At 43.2% G+C, this 20,207-nt stretch overlaps 1 protein-coding gene across 1 annotated transcript in view; it reads left to right on the plus strand.

The window, feature by feature from the left end:
* Nucleotides 1-20,207, plus strand: part of RBFOX1 (RNA binding fox-1 homolog 1) — a 2,532,432-nt gene that overhangs the window by 1,776,792 nt on the left and 735,433 nt on the right.

The following is a 20,207-nucleotide window of genomic DNA, read 5'->3' on the forward strand; positions in this document are numbered from 1 at the left end:
CCTTTCCCTTTCTCAGTATAGTGGTTGTACCCTTAGGTTTGTCTCTGCTCCGTTGCAAGGCAGCTAGTGCATTTCCCTTAAAGTTTCACTGCCTTAGTCTGTTCAGGGTGCTACATCAAAACACCTTGGCCTAGGTAATGTATCAACAGTGGGAGTGCATTGCTCACAGTTATGGAAGCTGGGAAATCAAACATCAAGACATCAACAGATTCTTTGTCTGGCGAGGACTCATAACTGGTGCCATAGGAAGGAATAATTGGGAAAAGGTATTTGCTATACAGAGATTTTTAAATATAGAAAGAGGTGTGCTAAAGAGCAGCTGAGTTGTTGTGGGGATAGGATTCTTCTAGAAGATGTTGGGGATTCATATGTAAGCTGAGATAGGAAGGCAAGGACATGTCAGCCACAGAAACATCCATGGAAGAGCAATCCAGGCAGCAGGAACAGGTGACTCAGCCTGAAGTGGGAAGCGTGTTTGCTTTTTTGGGGAGCAGAAGAAAGGGGAGGGTGGTGTAAGATGGGTTTGGAGGGGTTGTCAGGTCACACAGTGCAGAGCCCTTCAGGTCGCAATACAGAGAGAGAGAGAGAGAGAGAGAGAGAGAGAGAGAGAGAGTGTGTGTGTGTGTGTGTGTGTGTGTGTGTGTGTGTAAACCACTGGAGAGTTTTGAGCAAATGAAATGTGTTCCCAGGTTACATTATTGAAAGATCACCAGCTGTTACATGGAATAGGGAGTACTGATCGGGGGTGGAGAATGGAGTCAAAGATTCCAATTAGGAATTGGTTAGGAATCCATTCCAATTAGGAAGTGGTTGCAGTAGTTCTGGATAGAGATCATTGTGGTTGGGGCTGGCGTGTTGTTAGCAGAGGTGTGGGAGAGTGGATGGTTTGGGGAGATGGGGAAGATGTTGCTACAGTTGAGTGTCCCCAGTCCTGCTTATGTCAAGCGTGGAGGGTGAGGGAAAGAGGATTCAAGGAGAAGAGCAGAGAATTGTCTCTTACAGGAGTCCCCTTTACATCAGCAGCCTCAGTGGGGTGGCGGGTGGGAAATGGGAAGGTTGGAGATGCTGGAGAATATAAATGAGCACAGGGCCTGTGCTACAGGCAATCGCTCCACACAAGTTTTGCTGTGAAGTGATTCAGACAGAAGGTGGGGACAGAGAGGGTCAGGGACTTTTTTTTTTTTTTTCCTTAAAAAAAGATATATTGAGGGCTGGCACGGTGGCTCACACCTGTAATCTCAGCACTTTGGGAGGCCAAGACAGGCGGATCATGTGAGGTCAGGAGTTCAAGACCAGCCTGGCCAACATGGTGAAGCCCCCATCTCTACTAAAAATACAAAAATTAGCCGGGTGTGGTTGTGCACACCTGTAATTCCAGCTACTCAGGAGGCTGAGGCAGGAGAGTCGCTTGAACCTGGGAGGCGGAGCTTGCAGTGAGCCAAGACTGCACCACTGCACTCCAGCCTGGGAAACAGCAAGAGTCTGTCTGTAAAAATAAATAAATAAATGAAATTAAAAAAAAAATAGAGACAAGGCCATCAGCTTTGAAAGAGAGAGAGAAAGAGAGAGTGTGTGTGTGTGTTTGTGTGTGTGTGTGTGTGTGTGTGTGTGTGTTGCGGTGGGTTTGAGGGGTGCTTCCCCATTAATAGAATAAATGATTAACAGTAAGTACTTGAAATCAAGTTGATGCATTTCCTCATGTGCTGTGCAGACAAAATAAAGCTCGGTTTTGTTGTCAGACAAAAGCAGCACTTATTATAATGGTTGGCATTTCAGAGATCATTCAACTCTAAGAGATAATAACACCTCAGTCAGTCAGGAAGCCTTTTTCCCAGTGATATCAACAGAATTAAGTGCAAGTAATAGACTGTTGTGGGCGCAACCAGGAATTTTCTTTTGCCGAAATGCTCCTATTTCTAGCAGAAGCTCAACGTTGGTTTTTCAGCTTCTATTTGGAGAGTCTGTTTATTTCTTTCTTCCTGGGGGAAATGTGAGATAGATATTGTAAATGGTGAGGACTTTCTATTGTTTTTGACAGTTATCAAAGAAACATTTTTTTAAAAGCTGGACCATTGACTGAAAAATAAACCCATTTGGGATTTTTGAGCCAAGTGTGTTGAATCGTGTGTATGATAGTCACTTTTAAGTTTTGGGGAACATATCTACACCTGTGTTACCCACTCATGGGTAGTTTTAAATTTTTATTTAATTTTGTTTTAAGTTCCAGGGTACACGTGCAGGATGTGCAGGTTTGTTACATAGGTAAACGTGTGCCATGGTGGTTTACTTTGCCTATCAGCCTATCACCAAGGTATTAAGCCCAGCATACATTAGCTTTTCTCCCTAATGGTCTTCTCCAGCATCCCTCAAAAGGCTCCCTTTTTGTGTCCATGTGTTCTCATTGTTCAGCTTCTACTTTTAAGTGAGAACATGCAGTATTTGGTTTTCTCTTCTTGCATTGGTTTGCTGAAGATGATGGCTTCCAGCTTCATCCATGTCCCTTCAAAGGACATGATCTGATTCCTTTTTTCAGCTGCATAGTATTCCATGGTGTATATGTACCACATATTTTTAATCCAGTCTGTCATTTCTGGGCGTTTGAGTTGATTCCATGTCTTTGCTTAATGGGCGATAGTTATAGCCCATATGAACACAGAGAGGCATGTGGTGCAGTTTGGGGTTCATGCCATTTCAGGAAATAACAGTCCAGTTGCTGGTGACATAAATCACATTCTTTTTTTTTTTTTTTTTTTTGAGACAGAGTCTTGCTTTGTTGCCCAGGCTGGCGTGCAGTGACACGATATCAGTTCATTGCAACCTCTGCCTCACAGGTTCAAGCGATTCTCCTGCCTCAGCCTCCTGAGTACTGGGATTACAGGCATGTGTCACCATGCCTGGGTAAATTTTGTATTTGTAGTAGAGACAGTATTTCACCATGTTGGCCAGGCTGGTCTCAAACTGCTGACCTCAGGTGATCCACCTACCTCAGCCTCCTGAAGTGCTGGGATTATAGGCGTGAGCTACCACACCCAGCCACAGTGTCCATATGTTGATAGCACTTGGGAGAAAACTGATCAGGTTTGTTTTTCCCACATGATAGTTGAGAAGACTGAGCCACGTGATCAGAATTTCAGTCCAAGTTCATAGATCTCTTTCCTTGAAACATCAGTTTATGATTAGCACTGCTCATATGGTCCTAGACTGGAAATTTTCTACTCCTGTAACCCCTGAAGTGTACTTTGTGGGTAAGTAGGAGCTTCCTGAGTGGATAGATTAGGACAATAGTAATGGTAATAATAGTAATAAAAATTAAACTAACTGGGTGTGATGGTGCACACTTGTAGTCCTAGCACTTTAGGAGGCAGAGGCAGCTGGATCGCTTGAGGTTAGGAGTTCAAGATCAGCCTGGCCAACATGGTGAAATCCCATCTGTACTGAAAATACAAAAATTAGCCAGGCATAGTGGTGGGTGCTTGTAATTCCAGCTACTTGGAAGGTGGGGGGAGGTGAATCGCTTGAACCCTGGAGGTAGAGGTTGAAGTGAACGAGATTATGCCACTGCACTCCAGCCTGGGCAACAGAGTAAGACTCCATCTCAAGAAAAAACAAAAACAAAGACAAAACAAGAAGCTAGCATTGACTAAGTGCTTATTTTTATGATTTCTATGGGAGTTATCTCTGGAGTTATCTCAGGAGTCCTTACATAAGCCTCATTACAGGGTGGGAGGCAGGCACAGGGCAGATAAGAAACTCAACACAGGCATTCCGGCTTTAGAGGCCACTCTCGAACTTTCTCCTCTGTCCAGGTTCCAACAAACTCATTCTTCTTTCCATGAATACACGAAACTAATATTATTTTCAGAATCCAGTTTCCAGAGGTAAGCATGGTGTATGCATTTATGGCTATTGATTTCTTACAGAAAAGGGGTCCTGATTCAGACCCCAAAAGAGGGTTCCTGGATCGTGTGCAAGATAGAATTCAGGGTGAGTCCACAGTGCAAAGTAAAAAAAGTTTATTAGGAAAGCAAAGTGGTGAGAGAACAGCTATTCCATAGACAGAGTAGGGCGTTCCCGAAAGTAAGAGGAAGAATGCATCTACCCTGGATCTAATGCTTATATAGGACAAAAAGAGATCTTGGGGTGATGTGCTCTGCTACAAGGGTTTGTGATACAGGATTAATTTTCTTAACTACTGTATTTTGCAAGAATGGATATTATTATTATTATTATTATTTGAGACGGAGTCTCTCTTTGACACCAGGCTGGAGTGCAGTGGCATGATCGTGGATCATTGCAACCTCTGTCCTGGGTTCAAGCGATTCTCCTGCCTCAGCCTCCCGAGTAGCTGGGACTACAGTCTTGCACCACCACATGCAGCTAATTTTTTTTTTTTTTTTTTTTTTTTTAGTAGAGACAGGGTTTCACCATGTTGGCCAGGATGGTCTAGATCTCTTGACCTCGTGATCTACCCGCCCCAGCCTCCCAACGTGCTGGGATTACAGGAGTGAGCCACTGCACCCGTTGATATTATTATCTTTAAAGCAAAGTTAGGAATGCCTTTTTCACCAGATTTAGGGACATCTGGATACCTCCTAGTCTGGGTCTGTTTAGTAAACATTATTAATTTGTTTCCTTAGCCATAAACATCTAGAGGCTAGGAATGCCTAACTTTCTGAGAATGCAGCGCAGCAAGTCTGGCCTCATTTTCCTGGCCCTCACTCAAAATGGAACCACTGTGGTTCTAGTGCCTCTGACAGTTTGAGACACCTGTGGGTCCTAACTCAGGACAGACGGATTCCTGTGGACTCTAAGCTTCTCAGTGGCAGGCCCGTGGCTGGTCATCTCCTTAGCTGAGGTGCTAACCCGGTGCCAGGCACATTAGCGCTTGGTGAATATTGCTTGAAATGAATTGAAATTGTGGGTGGGGTATGCTGAATAAAGGCCATGTCTTTGAGAAAGAAAAATAAAGGCCTCTTATCCCATAGTCAGGGTGGATTGCAGGCACCAGAGGCTTCTTTACAGTATCTTGAAAAGCTGCTTCCCAATCTGGTCTGTGAGCAGCACATGAGCTGAGGGGACTCTCCAGGGAGACCCCAAAAGGAAACTGCCGCTTCCAGCCTCGCCAGAAAAATAAATGAATTAATTAAATAATAAAAACAAACCTTCTCCTCCAATGTAGCTGAGTGTATCTTTGCAAAACACTCAGCATTCTTGTCTTTATTTTCTGGGTCCTCCAAGCCCCGCCCTCTCGCTCACCTCCCCCATCCCCCTGTTTCATGTGGGTGTCAATTACAGCTGACTTTGCAGGCTCCAGACCTGAACACAACAGCTGGGCGTGATGCCCTGGGCCCCATGGCATACGGCAGGGCAGGTAATTAGCCGGGCTTGGCTGTGCCCTCTGTTGCGGTTTGAAATGCTTCTTGAAAAACAAGTTTCTAGCCTTGGAGAGCATTGCTTTGTACTTTATAGATGTTCTAAATGTCTTTATTGTGGTACTGTGCAGCAAACTGGGTTTCTTTTTTTCTGGTGCTTTATTTTTGGCTGGTCTTTAGAATTAGATGTAATTGATGACCATAATGACAGCTACCTCACTGAGCACATGATACCTGGAAGAATAGTTAAAAATCCTTGATGAGTGTTCATTTGTTACATTTTCATAACAGGTAGGTTGTATTATTATCTCCATTTTACAGAAAGGGAAGCTGAGGTTCATAGAAGTCAAGTAACTGGCTGTGATCACAGAACCTCTGCCTCTTTTCTATGTTCTAGGTATTACCACGTGGGTCATACAGTACCAGACCTCCCACGTATTTTCTCTCGTAATCCTTTCAATGACCTCAGATGATTTTCTTGTCCCTATTGTTTGGACTTGGAAGCTGAGGTTTTGCAGAAGTAATCAGGATGCCATAAATCTCAGAGGAGGTTTGGAAGAAGGATTCAAACCCCACATTTCAATCCCAATAGCCTCTTTCTGGAGCTCATGCTCTGTGGCTACAATACATTGCCTATGTCGGGTAAGAAATGCTTTCCACCTACTTCACATACAACTGCTTCATTGCATTGTGCCCTGATGATGTTTTCAGAGGCTGCGGAGTGTACCTTGGAAGGGCACAGAGGCCTGGGGACCACACACATCTCGGTAGAGAACCCCAGTCTGCCACCTGTACAAGACAGGGAAAGTGTTGGCTTTTTCTGACATCCAGGTATAACTTCTGAGAAGAGGAGATAATGCAAAGGTTATTATGAAAGCTAGAGGAAATCTGTATAAAATAGATTGTCCATGTTCAGCGTGGTGAGTAGGGGCTCAGATCGCACCAAGAATCAGACCTGAATTAAAATCTTGGCTCTAGTGTTGACAGTGTTTGGAAAGTTGAAACGTTATTTAAATCTTCAGGTCTCAATTTTCCACCTTTAAAAGGTGACTAAGAGTAAAATACAGTAAAATAGTAAAAACCTTAAAGGATTCCATGAGGTCCTGTCTAATTAAACACACAGAATAGAATAGCATTCTGTGGAGGGTAGCTATTAGTGTCATTATGGAAACATTAGTTGAATCTGAGCAACGTCCATGTGTGATAGACCCACTAAATTAAAGTTGAAGAAAGTCCTTTGAAGAGAAGAAATTACAGTGATGCACAGCCTCTGTTCTTCCCCCAGTACGTTTCTGTTGATTGAGGGGCTCTATGTTGTGCTTAATTAAAATCAATACCTTCAATGGGATACAGCAATGCTTTCCTAAAAGACAAGGCAGCAGGATTGCAGCACCGTTCAGGGGTGTGACTCCTCCAATTACAGTTTGGGGAGCCCAGAACTTTCCCTTGGGTTGGAGAAATAATTTATGTTTCGAGAGAGCATAAATAAACATGTGAGGCATTATTATGCTTATAAATATTGAAGGCTCTGATCATTCCTCCTAAACAGTGGATGGAGGTTTTCCTAGAAAGGCAAAATTGTCTCGGTGGGTAATTCACCCTTTTCTCCTGCTTACAAAAATGCCACATGTACTCTGTCTCAGTGATGTGTTTGCTTTGCGAGACCCTGTGCAGCTAGGTGTGGCTATGGACAAGACCTTGTCAAAGAGATGGAACTGCCGGTTTCTGAGACGCCTCTGGGAAAGCTTTCCTTTTCCTAATGGAATGGCTGCCTTCTCACACCCCTTCTCCTTCCAAGCCTTGATGCTGTTATCATAGTCTTAACAGTGGGGCTAAAGAGTTAGATACATAACCATGTGGGATCTTGACTCTGACTTTAGAGTATAGCAGGACAGTGATAGCACAGGCTGGACATTTGTCATGTGAGGATATTAATTCCTCTTCACTGAAGCCTCTGCAGTTAGGATTTCTGTTATTTGCATCCAAAAGCATTTGTAGCTGAAATAACTTGAAAAGTGATGGCAAAATTTTATTTCCTGTATAAACGTGCTGTGTCACGTGTGTGTGTTTATGATACTAACATTAGTTCTTCCATTAAATATTACCTACGAGTTTTTAGTTGTTGTTTTGTTTTGTATGAGACAGAGTCTCACTCTTCACCAGGCTGGAGTTCAGAGACCGGATCTCAGCTCACTGCAGCCTCTGCCTTCCAGGTTCAATTGATTGATTCTCCTGCCTCAGCCTCCCAAGTAGCTGATACTGCAGGCGCATGCTACCACATTCGGCTTATTTTTGTATGTTTAGTAGAGATGGGGTTTCACTATGGTGGCCAGGATGGTCTCGATCTCCTGACCTCATGATCTGCCCACTTCAGCCTCCCAAAGTGCTGGGATTAGAGGCGTGAATCACCACGCCCAGCCACCTATTCGTTTTTTGTTCCAGATGAGGACTAACAGATAACCATTACTTTTCTTTTTAAATATTTTCTTTTGCCTTCATCAGAGCTTACTTGCCATTTTCAAACAGAGAAAGGTACATTCACAAAAACAAAAAGTTTGTCTTCTTCAAACTCTTCCAGCGTTTGTTGCGTTCACTGGTCACCCACGACCAGAAAAATGTTTTCCAAGCTAATGTTTGGCACAAGAATTCATAACCAAGTATTGAAAACAGCTTTAATAAAATTGAGGTGGCAGATTTTTTCTGGAAAACTCCAATTATCCGAAGATAATGATATTTCTCACGGAAGAAACACAACAGGGCTAAAATTCTGACTGCCCTGGAGAGAATTTGGACAGAGGAGTGTCATCAAAGGGGGCCAGATTTATATATGGGAAGAAAATGTTCGGGAATAGACCAGGTGCAGCAGCTCGTGTCTGTAATCTTAGCACTTTGGGAGGCCAAGGTAGGTGAATCACTTGAGGTCAGGAGTTCGAAACCAGTCTGGCTAACATGGTGAAACCCCGTCTTTACTAAAAATACAAAAATCAGCTGGGCATGGTGGCACATGCCTGTAATTCCAACTACTAGGGAGGCTGATGCATGAGAATCACTTGAACACGGGAAGTGGAGGTTGCAGTCAGCTGAAATCACGATGCTGCACTCCAGCCTGGATGACAGAGCAACTCTGTCTCAAAACAAAACAAAACAAAACAAAACAGGTCAGGAATGTTGAGATCCAGTGCTTTTCCAATTAAGTGAACTCTTTCTTTTTTTTTTTTGGTTTTAAATTGACAGGTACGAGTACAGGTTTGTTGCATAGGTAAGCTTGTATCACGGGGATGTGTGGTTCAGATTATGTCATCACCCAGGTATTAAGCCTACTTCCCGTTCATAATTTTTTTGTGATCCTCTCCCTCCTTTCACCCTCCAAGAGGCCCCAGCATGTGTTGTCCCCCTCTATGGGTCCATGTGTTCTCATTGTTTAGCTCCCACTTTACTGTAAGAACATGTGATATTTGATTTTCTGTGTCTGTATTATTTTACTAAGAATAATGGCGTCCAGCTCCATCCATGTTCCTGAAAGGGACGTCATCTTATTCTTTTTTATGGATGCATAGTATTCCGTGGTATATATGAACCACATTTCCTTTATCCAGTGTATTAGTCTGTTCTCATTCTGATAATAAAGACATACCTGAGACTGGGTGATTTATAAAGGAAAAAATTGACTGACAGTTTCACATGATGGGGGTTACCTCACAATCGTGGCAGAAGGCAGAGGAGGAGCAAAGTCACATCTTAAATGGTGGCAGGCCAGAGAGTTTGTGTAGGGGAACTCCCCTTTATAAAACCATCAGCCCTCATGAGACTCACTATCATGAGAACAGCATGTGAGAGACCAACCCCCATGATTCAGTTACCTCCCACCTGGTCCCTCCCATAGGCATTATGGGAGCTACCCGTCAAAATGAGATTTGGGTGGGGACACAGCCAAGCCATAACATCCAGTCTACATTGAAGGGCATTTAGGCAGATTCCACGTCTTTGCTATTGTGAACAGTGCTGCAATGAACATACACATGCATATGTCTTAATATTATAACTTTTTATTGGCACATGAGAATACGAATAAGCCCCAAATAGTGTTTAATACAATTTATTTGAACTCTTATGTTTTACCTTACCAATTTATGTAAAATTTGTTTGCTGTTTTTCATGATATACCAATGTTGGTTTATATAAGAATGTGCCCCTGACACCAAAGACTGAGCCAAATTAGTGCTCCAGAGAGTTACCCATGTTTATCGTATTGGGTTGTGTATTCTCTCACATCCAATTTGAGAAACCTGAGAATGGTCCTGTGGCTGACCGTCAAGTACGCAGGGAGAGATGTGGCCCCTTTCAATATGAAAACCATTTTCCAGGCAACAAAGATTCACCTACATTACCCCATTTGGATCTTTACAGAAACCGTTTGCCATTGTTGGCCAGCATGTCATTTTGACTTTTGTAGGTTTTATTAGTGAGAACACTGAGCGTCATTCCAGAGTCAGGGCCCCAACCCTGTAGCATGAGTCACCTGTAGGTAAGTCCCTCCATTGCAATGAGCTTCTTCTAACCAGAGCCATTGATGGGACGGATCCTGGAATAGTCTCAGATGGCCTTGCCATCAGTGCATCATCATACTGAGGGACTCTCCCTGTTAATAGTTCCAGATCATAGTTACCATGAGTTGAACACGTGCAAAGCCCTTTCATGTACTTTGTCATATTGAATATTCACAGTAAATGTAAGAGGTAGATTTACTGTTGTCTCATTTTCAAAGATGTAGAATTGGCCAGGCACAGTGGCTCATGCCTATAATCCCAGCACTTTGGAAGGCTGAGGCGGGTGGATCACCTGAGGTCAGGAGTTCAAGACCAACCTGGCCAATATGGTGAAAACTCATCTCTATTAAAAAATACAAAAATTAGTTGGATATGGTGGTCGGCACCTGTAATCTCAGCTACTTGAGAGGCTGAAGAAGGGAGAATCACTTGAACCCAGGAGGCAGAGGTTGCAGTGAGTCGAGATAGCGTCATTGCACTCCAGTCTGGGCAACAGAGTGACACTCTGTCTCAAAAAAAGGAAAAAAAGAATGAAAGATGTGGAACTGAGGCTTGGAGTATTTTGATAATTTGTCTAACATCACATTATTGGGAAGTGGCCATGCTGGGACATGAGTTACAGTTTTCTAGATACCAAAACTCCTAGCTGTTCCATTGGCAGCTCCCTAGCAGGGGGAGCACACCAAGCCTCCACCCTTTGGTTGGAAAGTCCCCATCCTGTGACTCTGTCACCCACTTTATCCTGTTGATGATTGCAGAGCTATTTGGAATCACTAGTAACTTAATTAGAATGATGTGCAGTTGTCTGTCCAGTGAGTTTAGTCCATCACTTCTTTACCTGTAAATAAATTATTAGGAAAGTATAGAATTATGGAGGGGGGTCTTTGAAAATGCCAGGGTGGAGGAATATCGAGAGTGATACAATTATCTATTTGCTGCTTCTGGTTCACCAACTTGCTGGCTATTTTTTTTTTTTAATAGGATTATGGAAGATGAAAAGGAAGTGCTTACTTCAGCTTATAAGAGCAATGTAAGCAATTTTGCATTGCACTCACTCCCCAGTGGTGGTGTGAACGTGTTTCTAGTAAATTAAAGTATCATAAAAGCATTGGCAACATGGCAACTTTTATATTAATTTCTTAATTTTTTCAAGCTTAATTATAAATCTCTTGGGAGAAGAGGCAGGCCTGTGTGTTCCTGGGAAAACAGTGTTGCATCTCTAGGCTTGAGGTTCTGCTCCTCTGCTTGGAAGTGTGTGTGCTGTGATACAGGCTGGTGGCTGCTGTGAGATGCTGCACTGCTGGTGCCTAGTGATGGTAGCGATGCCCAGTGGACAAGACCTCAGGCTGTCCACCGGGCCCACGTGTGCTGCCATGTGGAGAGAGTACTCTTGGACAAGGTGTGTGACTCCCAGCATGCAGTAATGTGTTGTAAGAGCAGTCTCTGCATTTTACTGGGTTTAAAATCCTGGATCCTCCTTTACTGCCTTTGTGACCCAGAGAAATGGGACCAACCTCTTGATCTGAAATATGATGGTATGTATCCATGTGACCCGGGATATGTGTGAAAAAGCCTGCTTGCTGCTGGCACTGCTGAGCAACCTCACCAGCCTGGGGCTGTCTCCAGTCCGACACATCACCGGGAAAACAATAGATATCCCTATGGATAAAGTCACTGTTAGGCAGATTTTGTTACTTGCAGCCTAGATCCCCTAACCTTTAGTAGTCACGAAATCAGAATGACACAGCAGCCAGTGAGTTCTGGATTCAATGAATGATGGGATATTTATGTTGCACAGAATCTTAGCTTTGCCTAGTGAGTTTACCACGTGCCTTCTTTACTTATAAATATACCATGAGGAAAGCGAAAAATCAGAAGGGAGGGTTCCTTGAAAAACCCAGGGAGAAATATCATGGCAGTGCTGGCCAGATCCCAATGAGTTAGTTGCTTTGGATTTTACCTTTCAAGACTCAGGAACTTTCCAGACATCTGTTTAGGATAAAGTATTGCCACTGTCTTCCACTAGGCACAAATTATTCTTTCTCCCTTTCCCTTTACCTACTCCCTTTTCTTTTTCTTTTCTCTGCCCTTCTGTAACATAGTATGGTTTAAAACATGTAATCAGATTCTATTTTAATCATATATATATATATATATATATATTTTTTTTTTTTTCTGTGACTGCTTGTCTTTTCTGGGCTCCACACTACATAGTGGTAGGGAATATACCTTGTGTTTTTACATGTCTTTCAATTAATTTTGAAAGATTAATTTTATGATAGGTTAATTGATGCTACTGTGTGTACATACACAAAAGGAATATGGTCTTATAAATAGGTATGGCTGGGCAAGGTGACTCAGGAGGCTCAGGCAGGAGGACTGCTTCAGCTCATGTGTTCTCAGTCTAGCCTGGGCAGCATAGCTAGTCTCTATCTCTTAAAAAATTAATTAAAGAACACCACATGTGGGAAATACTGAGTTAAAAAGATTAGACAGGGCCGGGAGCAGTGGCTCATGCCTGTAATCCCAGCACTTTGGGAAGCCTAGGTGGATGGATCATTTGCGGTCAGGAGTTCGAGAAGAGTCTGACCAACATGATAAAACCCCATCTCTGCTAAAAACACAAAAAATTAGCCAGGCGTGGTGGCAGGTGCCTGTAATACCAGCTGCCCAGGAGGCTGAGGCACGAGAATTGCTTGAACCTGGAAGATGGAGGTTGCACTCATCTGAGGTGGTGCCACTGCACTCCAGCCTGGTGACAGAGTGAGACTCCATCTCCAAAAAAAACCAAAAAGACAGATTTTTTTTTCCAGGACTTCTCTATACCTTTAATTTGCAGATGAATGTGAATTTTAAATCTCCATGGGAGTAGTATAGAATAAAGCCCTTTCCACACTTACTGGACCAAATAATTTTTTTTTTCTTTTCATAAAGTATCCTGCAGGAACTCTCTTTAGAGAATCTGCTTCTTTACCGTTTTTAAATTTCGTTTGTCTTTTTGAAAATGTGCAACATTTTTTCAACTTATTTTGAAAAATTCTAAACCTGTGGGAAAATGTAAGACTGGTACAATAATCCTCATATACTTCTACCAGATTTACCAATTTATTTATTTATTCACTTGTTTATTTATTTGAGACGGAGTCTTGCTCTGTCACCCAGGCTGGAGTGCAATGGCATGATCTTAGCTCAGTGCAACCTCTACCTCTCAGGTTCAAGCGATTTTTCACCTCAGCCTGGGATTGGCTGGGATGACAGGCACCCATCATCATGCCTGGCTAATTTTTACATTTTTGTAGACACGAGCTTCCACCATCTTAGCCAGTCTGGTCTTGAACTCCTGACCTCAGGCGATCCACCTGCCTTAGCCTCCCACAGTGTTGGGAGTACAGGCGTGAGCCACCACGCCAGTCCTTATTTATTTTGTTGAGACAGGGTCTCACTCTGTCATCCAGTTTGGAGTGCAGTGGCATAATTGCAACTCACTGCAACCTCCATCTCCCAGGCTCAAGCCATCCTCCCACCCACCTTAGCCTCCGGAGTAGGTGGGACTACAGGCATATGTCACCACACCCAGCTAGTGTGTGTGTGTGTGTGTGTGTGTGTGTGTGTGTGTTTGGTAGAGATGGGGTCTTACCATATTGCCCAGGTAGTTTTTTTTTGCTCTTGTTTTTGAGATAGAGTCTCACTCTGTCAGCCAGGCTGTAGTGCCGTGGCGTGATTTCAGCTCACTGCAACCTCCGCCCCTGGGTTTAAACAATTATCCTGCTGAAGCCTCCTGAGTAGGTGGGACTACAGGCATCTGCCACCATACCTGGCTAATTTTTCTGTTTTTAGTAGACATGGGGTTTCACCATGTTGGCCAAGCTGGTCTCGAACTTCTGACCTCAGATGATCTGCCCGCTTTGGCCTCCCAAAGTGCTGGCATTACAGGTGTGAGCCACCATGGCCAGCCCCAGGCTTTGAACTCCTGGGTTCAACTTATGCACCTACCTTGGCTTCCCAAAGTGCTGGTATTACAGGCATGAGCCACTGGGCCTGGCCCAGAAACACCAGTTTTTAATATTAAATGCTTTTACTGCATTTGCTCATCCTCACTCTCTCTTTTCCTTCCCTTCTTCTCCCTCTTCTTCTCTGTTTCTTTTTGCAAATTCTTTTTTTTTTTTGAAATGGAGTTTCACTCTTGTCCCCCAGGCTGCAGTGTAGTGCAATCTCGCCTCACTGCCACCTCCGCCTCCTGGGTTCAAGTGAGTCTCCTGACTCAACCTCCTAAGTAGCTTGGACTACAGGTATGCATGGCCACACTCAGCTAATTATTGTATTTTTAGTAGAGACAGTGTTTCACCATGTTGGCCAGGGTGGTCTTGAACTCCTGACCTCAGGTGATCTGCCTGCCTCAGCCTCCCAGGGTGCTGGGATTACAGGTGTGGGCCATCATGCCCGGCCATGCACATTGTTTATGGGCATCTTTTCCTGACAAGAAAGAAGGTCATCTGGATGTCACTTGCCTTCTCCACTTGCCTTTAAGAAAATAATCGAACACACCATAGGGCAGGTGCCTGTATGTTTCACATGTGTTGGTTGATGATTTATTATAATAAATCCTACCTTAGCAGAATGCTGGAATCTCAAGATGGAAAAGGACCTGAAAAATTAGCTGATCTACCCCTTGTTCACTTGCCCGCTCCACCTGCATTCTCTACCCAGGCTTTTGAATGCCATTTATTATGTTTTCAGTGTTGGTTGGTGAGTCAATTCTGAGTGGAATGAAACTTGCAAATGAGGCCTTGTGGAAAGCCTGCCCTCTTCTTGGGCATCGTCCAAGCGATCTGTTAGCAGCTTCCATTTATCATCGTCTTGTGTGGGTGTAGTGGGCCTAATCATGGGAGCTCAATAAGAGAACAGCATTTTGATAGAGGACTGAAGTGTTTTGCCAAGTGTTGATTACCCATGATAACAAGAATGAAAACCTTGGCCCTGGTTATGCACAGATTTATTGAATCATGGAATATTCTAGCTGGATAGAATCTTAGGGATCGTCTGGTTCAGCCCCCGAGGTTTTCAATGAGGAAGCGGAGAACAAGAGAGAATGGGTAGTTTGCCTAAAATCTCACTGCTACTGCGGTTTCTGATTCTGGGCCCAGGTTATCTCCTCAGCCACTGAGCATCTCAGGACAGCAACAGAAAACTTTGAAGACACATACACCCATGCACGTCCCACACATTGTAAACATACTCATATACATGGGCACAGCTACACAGAAGCATAGGTGGGCGCAGGTGCACAGACATACCTACAGTCTTGTTCATAGAAGGAATTTCCATTTCGCTGAAATATAGCTCATGACTGGGGGCTGCACTGACCTCCAGCTGACAATCTAGAAATGTGAACTTGGAAATAGAAACTCATCCAAATACATGACGATAGTTTATTCACCTGTTGAGTGCCTCCTGCAGCTAGCAGAGGGGAGGAGCATAAGAACAAACATCCTAAGGCTGTTGGGATGACTGGTCTGTTCAATGACAGAAGAAATGTGGAAATCCGGCTTTATTGGGAGGGCATCTCAAAGCAGCCACATTTTATCCCTGTTCAGGTCAGAACTGAAATGTTGATGATGGCTAGAATGACACCCAAAGGAAACCTGGGCTTACTAACTGCCAGCTAGGCAGGCTGTCCCTGAATAATCTTATTCTAGAAATAAGATTCTAAATAAGACAATAATATTTGAGGAATCTTGCTTAGTCTTCATCACGGTTATGTTCCTGGTGAAAAAAATTAGATATGGAAAGACTATTCTTTCTTTACCCCCAATCACACAGCCAGTAAATGGTAAAACCAAGAATCAAATGTGGATCCATAGAGCAGTAAGAACATAGGAATACATAAGAAAACACGTTTCAAAGAGAAATACCCCGCAGATTTAATGGTGTTCTAATAGTAAATCTCTCCCTAAATTTGGGGAAACAAATTTGCCTTTTCCTGCTGATTTCTTCCAGGTAGGACTTTCTCTTCTCACCAAAGCCCTATAAACCAGTGCAGTCTCGTGGAATTTCCTGTGAAGATGAAAATGTTCTATAATCTTACTGTCCTCTATGGTAGCTATTGTTTACTTATGGCTATTGAGCGAGTGTAATATGTACACTGGATTTCAAAGACTTAGTACATGAAAATGTGTTAAATAGCTCACTGAGACTTTTTAAAAAGTCGTTTGCCTGTTATGATAACGTGTTGGGTTAAATATATTGTTAAAATCAGCGTTATCTGTTTTATTTTTTCTATTATTTATTTATTTAATTTGCGACCAAGCCTTGTTCTGTCACCAAGGCTGGAGTGCAGTGGTGCTATCTCAGCTTACTACCACCTCCACCTCCACCTCAGCCTCCCAAATAGCTGGGATTACAGGTGCGTACCATCCCTCCCAGCTAATTTTTTTTTTTTAATTTATTTTTGAGATGGAGTCTCGCTCATCTCCCAGGCTGGAGTGCAGTGGCACGACCTTGGCTCACTGCAACCTCCATCTCCTGGCTTCAAGCAATTCTCAGCCTCCCAAGTAGGTGGGATTATAGGTGCCTACCCCCATGCCTGGCTAATTTTTTTTGTTTTCAGTAGAGACGAGGCTTGACCATGTTGGCTCTGCTAGTCTCAAACTCCTAACCTCAGGTGATCCTCCCTGCCTTGACCTCCCAAAGTGCTGGGATTACAGATGTGAACAGCTGCATATGGCCTAGCAGTTTCTCACATATCTTGTTCACCCCTACGAAGGTCAGCTTGGGTTCCTCCGTAGCCATGACATTTCTCTGTAGTGTTAAAGGAAACTGAATTTGAAACAAAACCCTGAAGTGATCCCTATGTATGTAAAGGACTTAAAGACTAGCTAAGAAGGAAGTTAAGGATAAAAGTTACGTAACTTGAACCATATTCTGTTAGAGCCACAAAGGGCTTCACAAACCAGCTAATGATTTTACAGAAAAGGTGGCATAAGTCCAAGAAGTCTCATCATCTGCCCAAGGTCACTTGTATCTAGAATTCATTGTGTATCATGCCCAGACTGGTGGCCATTGCCCAGAAAGCCTGATTCCTTTCCTTTCCAAAAGAAAAGAAACGACATGTGATATATCATCATATTCAGTGTCGATTGCCCAAGCAGGGTATCATTAATGATAAATTATTATTATTTTTATTTTTTTTAAGACAGAGGCTCACTCTGTTGCCCAGGCTGGAGTGCAGTGACGCAGTCTCAGCTCACTGCAACTTCTGCTTCCCAGGTTCAGGCAATTCTCCTGTCTCAGCCTCCTGAGTAGGTAGGACTACAAGCATATGCCACCACGCCCAGCTAATTTTTTTTTCTTTGTTCTTTTAGTAAAAACAGTGTTTCACGATATTGGTCAGACTGGTCTTGAAATCCTGACCTCATGAGCCGCCTGCCTCAGCCTCCCAAAGTGTTGGGATTACAGGCGTGAGCCACTGCACCTGGCCAATGAGAAATTTTAATGGATTTCATTGTAAAATGCAGAATCCTTCTTGCTAGTTACTTCTTTGCTTTACATATGAAGCCGGGAGCCTGACACTGGGAATGGTTTTTGTTTGGATTTCTGATAAATTTTAATTTCGCAGCTGGAGCTTGGTCCTCACGGTTACTCCATAATTTCTTTTGTTAATCCACTGCATTCATCTTTGGTTCTCCGTAGGATCCATAGATAGACTGAACTGTATCGCTGACTTTCTTTCCTTTGCCTCACTTGTCAAATAAAATCATTTGAGGCTGAATGGTATTGATGGCTATGCAGTGACTTGTTGCTACTGTAGAGAGGACCCTACACACAGCTTCATGGGAGTCACGTTGGTTGTTCAAATGAGGCTTCTGAGAATCGGGACCTCAAAAAAATAAGAATAAATATCAGTAGTATTAAAAACTAACGAATAGGGCCAATTTTCATTTAGCACTTCTCCATAATGAATTTGTTTGCTTGTGTTCAGGATTTGTAGAGTGTATTCCAAATGCAGTGCAGCCTGAGGGATCAGCCAGAGTGGGGAGGAGAAGTAGGGGAAGCCATCCTTTGGCATTGAAGAAACCGAATCTGTGATCAGGAAACCTGCTGAAAGGTCTTTTCCCCTTTGTAGTTTTGTTCTACATAGCGAGGCACGAGTGGTGCGGGAACATATGGAGAGACTTGAGTTTAATTGTTAAAATTCCACTCAGCCGGGCCCCTTCTTCACTGTGATTTGCACTATTTAGCATTTGTGTGAGTTAGGTAATATATTTAATGTTTCTTGCTCCAATCTAATTTGCGTACGTTTGGCAGCAGCCCAGCTCCGTGGGCATGGGGCAGGGGAGACCATCAATCTGCCAACCTAGAGCATGGAAACTGTACTGCTACGTTTGATAGTATGCTTCCATGAACACTCCAAACTGCTTGTGAAGCAATACCACCTCTTCCCCGAAAGTCTCTCAGGGACAAAATTAATGTATCTCATATTGTATTGATTGTAGCCAATAAGTGCCTAAATGATTTGATGCAAGGCAGAGAGATTATGCAGGGAAGAGGGGTAGAGGGGGCTTTAGAAGAAGTATGTGGTTTAATTACTGGCTGAATTTCTCCAATCCACCTTCCCCGTGGGAATTTAACAAATAGGCCTAAGTGCACTTTAGCGGTTGCTGACATCTGTTGAAATGGTATCTGCCCATGATGAGGGGAGTCTGGGAATTGGGCTTGGGGTATCGGCAGGATCGGGGAGCCACAGGAAGCTCCTTTCCAGTCTGCAGAATTAGGAGTAGGAAAAGACTGCATTAGCACTCTAAGCTATGGAGAGCACAGCTTTATCTAATAGGATTCTGCCTTCCAACCTAATGAAGCCATCTCCATCTTAAATGCAGGGTTAGATGTCAGTGTCTGGAGTCTAATGATCTTAAAGTTCCAGGTGTTGAAAACACACGGAGTTGAGCTTAAAACATGAATAGTGCATGTCCTTCAGGCTCACGATTGTGAAAACCATCCCCAGCTATCTCCTTTTAATGCCATGGTAAGAACTGTTAAGAAACTTCATATTTTTTAGGTAAACAACTAGTGACCGGTTTTCTTGCACTTTTTAATGGAAGCAAAAGAAGCCAAAACCCAGCTAAAATTTCATGTTGGGTACAGCACCAGGAAGAATGATGCTGTGTATCTGCTAGTGTTTTGATTACATCAATAATTCAAAGAAAGTGCCGTCCACTTAATCTCTTTTATGCCTCTCCACCCGAAAGCATCCTCGTTTTATTCCGAAAGTCCTAAAGCTATCATATTCCTTGGCTTTTTCTGAAATACGTTATTTTGTTATGCTTGAAACATTTATATATGTTACCAACCAAATTGCATGGAAGCCATTTGCTTTCAGAGACTAATAAAAATCCACTTTTGATGGTAGACACAAGGTGAGATGTTATCAAAACAAAATTCCAAATTAACTTGGGTACCTCTATCAGAACATTTCCCTGATTGGGCATGCGATTCTTGCATCGTGTGTGTGTGTGTGTGTGTGTGTGTGTGTGTGTGTGTGTGTTGGCTCTTGTATTTAAAAATGTGTTTGCACATGTGTGTTTATGGATACATATGTGCCATGTATATGCTGGCTAATTATTGTGACTCAAACTCTGGGGTTAACTGGAAAATCAAAAAGAGCAACCATAGTCTGTTATCTGACACCTGTAATTTAGGCTAATATCTCAATTCTCTTGTTGTGAACGTATCTCCTACAGTGTGGCTTTACGTAATAGGGATTGGATGTAATGTGATCAATTAATTAGAGCATATGATTTGCATTAGTGAGACCTATATTGATTACAAAATGACCATGATCTGAAAGTAGCTGTGTGTGTGTGTTTGTGTCTGTGTGTCTGTGTGTATATTGGAAGTGGTGATACTGTTTTGTATGTGGTCAACTGGCTGGGTTGTATTTTTCACTTTATTGTTGTGACGTGTGATAGACCTACAGGGTGTTTTAAAATTCCCAAGCTAATCATCTCGCTGGTGGTGATAGAGGAGAAAGGCTTTGAGGATGGGTACGGTGGCTCATGCTTGTAATCCCAGCACTTTGAAAGACCAAGTGGGTGGATCGCCTGAGGTCAGGAGCTCCAGACCAGTATGGGCAACACAATGAAGCCCTGTCTCTACTAAAAATACACATGTTATCCGATGTGGTGGTGTGCACACTTGTAATCCCAGCTACTCAGGAGTCTGAGGCATGAGAATCGCTTGAACCTGGGAGCATAGAGGTTGCAGTGAGCCGAGATTGGACCACTGCACTCCA

Source organism: Sapajus apella, unplaced genomic scaffold (genome assembly GCF_009761245.1).
Source record: "Sapajus apella isolate SASKATOON/1434 unplaced genomic scaffold, GSC_monkey_1.0 scaffold99, whole genome shotgun sequence".
Lineage (NCBI taxonomy): Eukaryota > Metazoa > Chordata > Mammalia > Primates > Cebidae > Sapajus > Sapajus apella.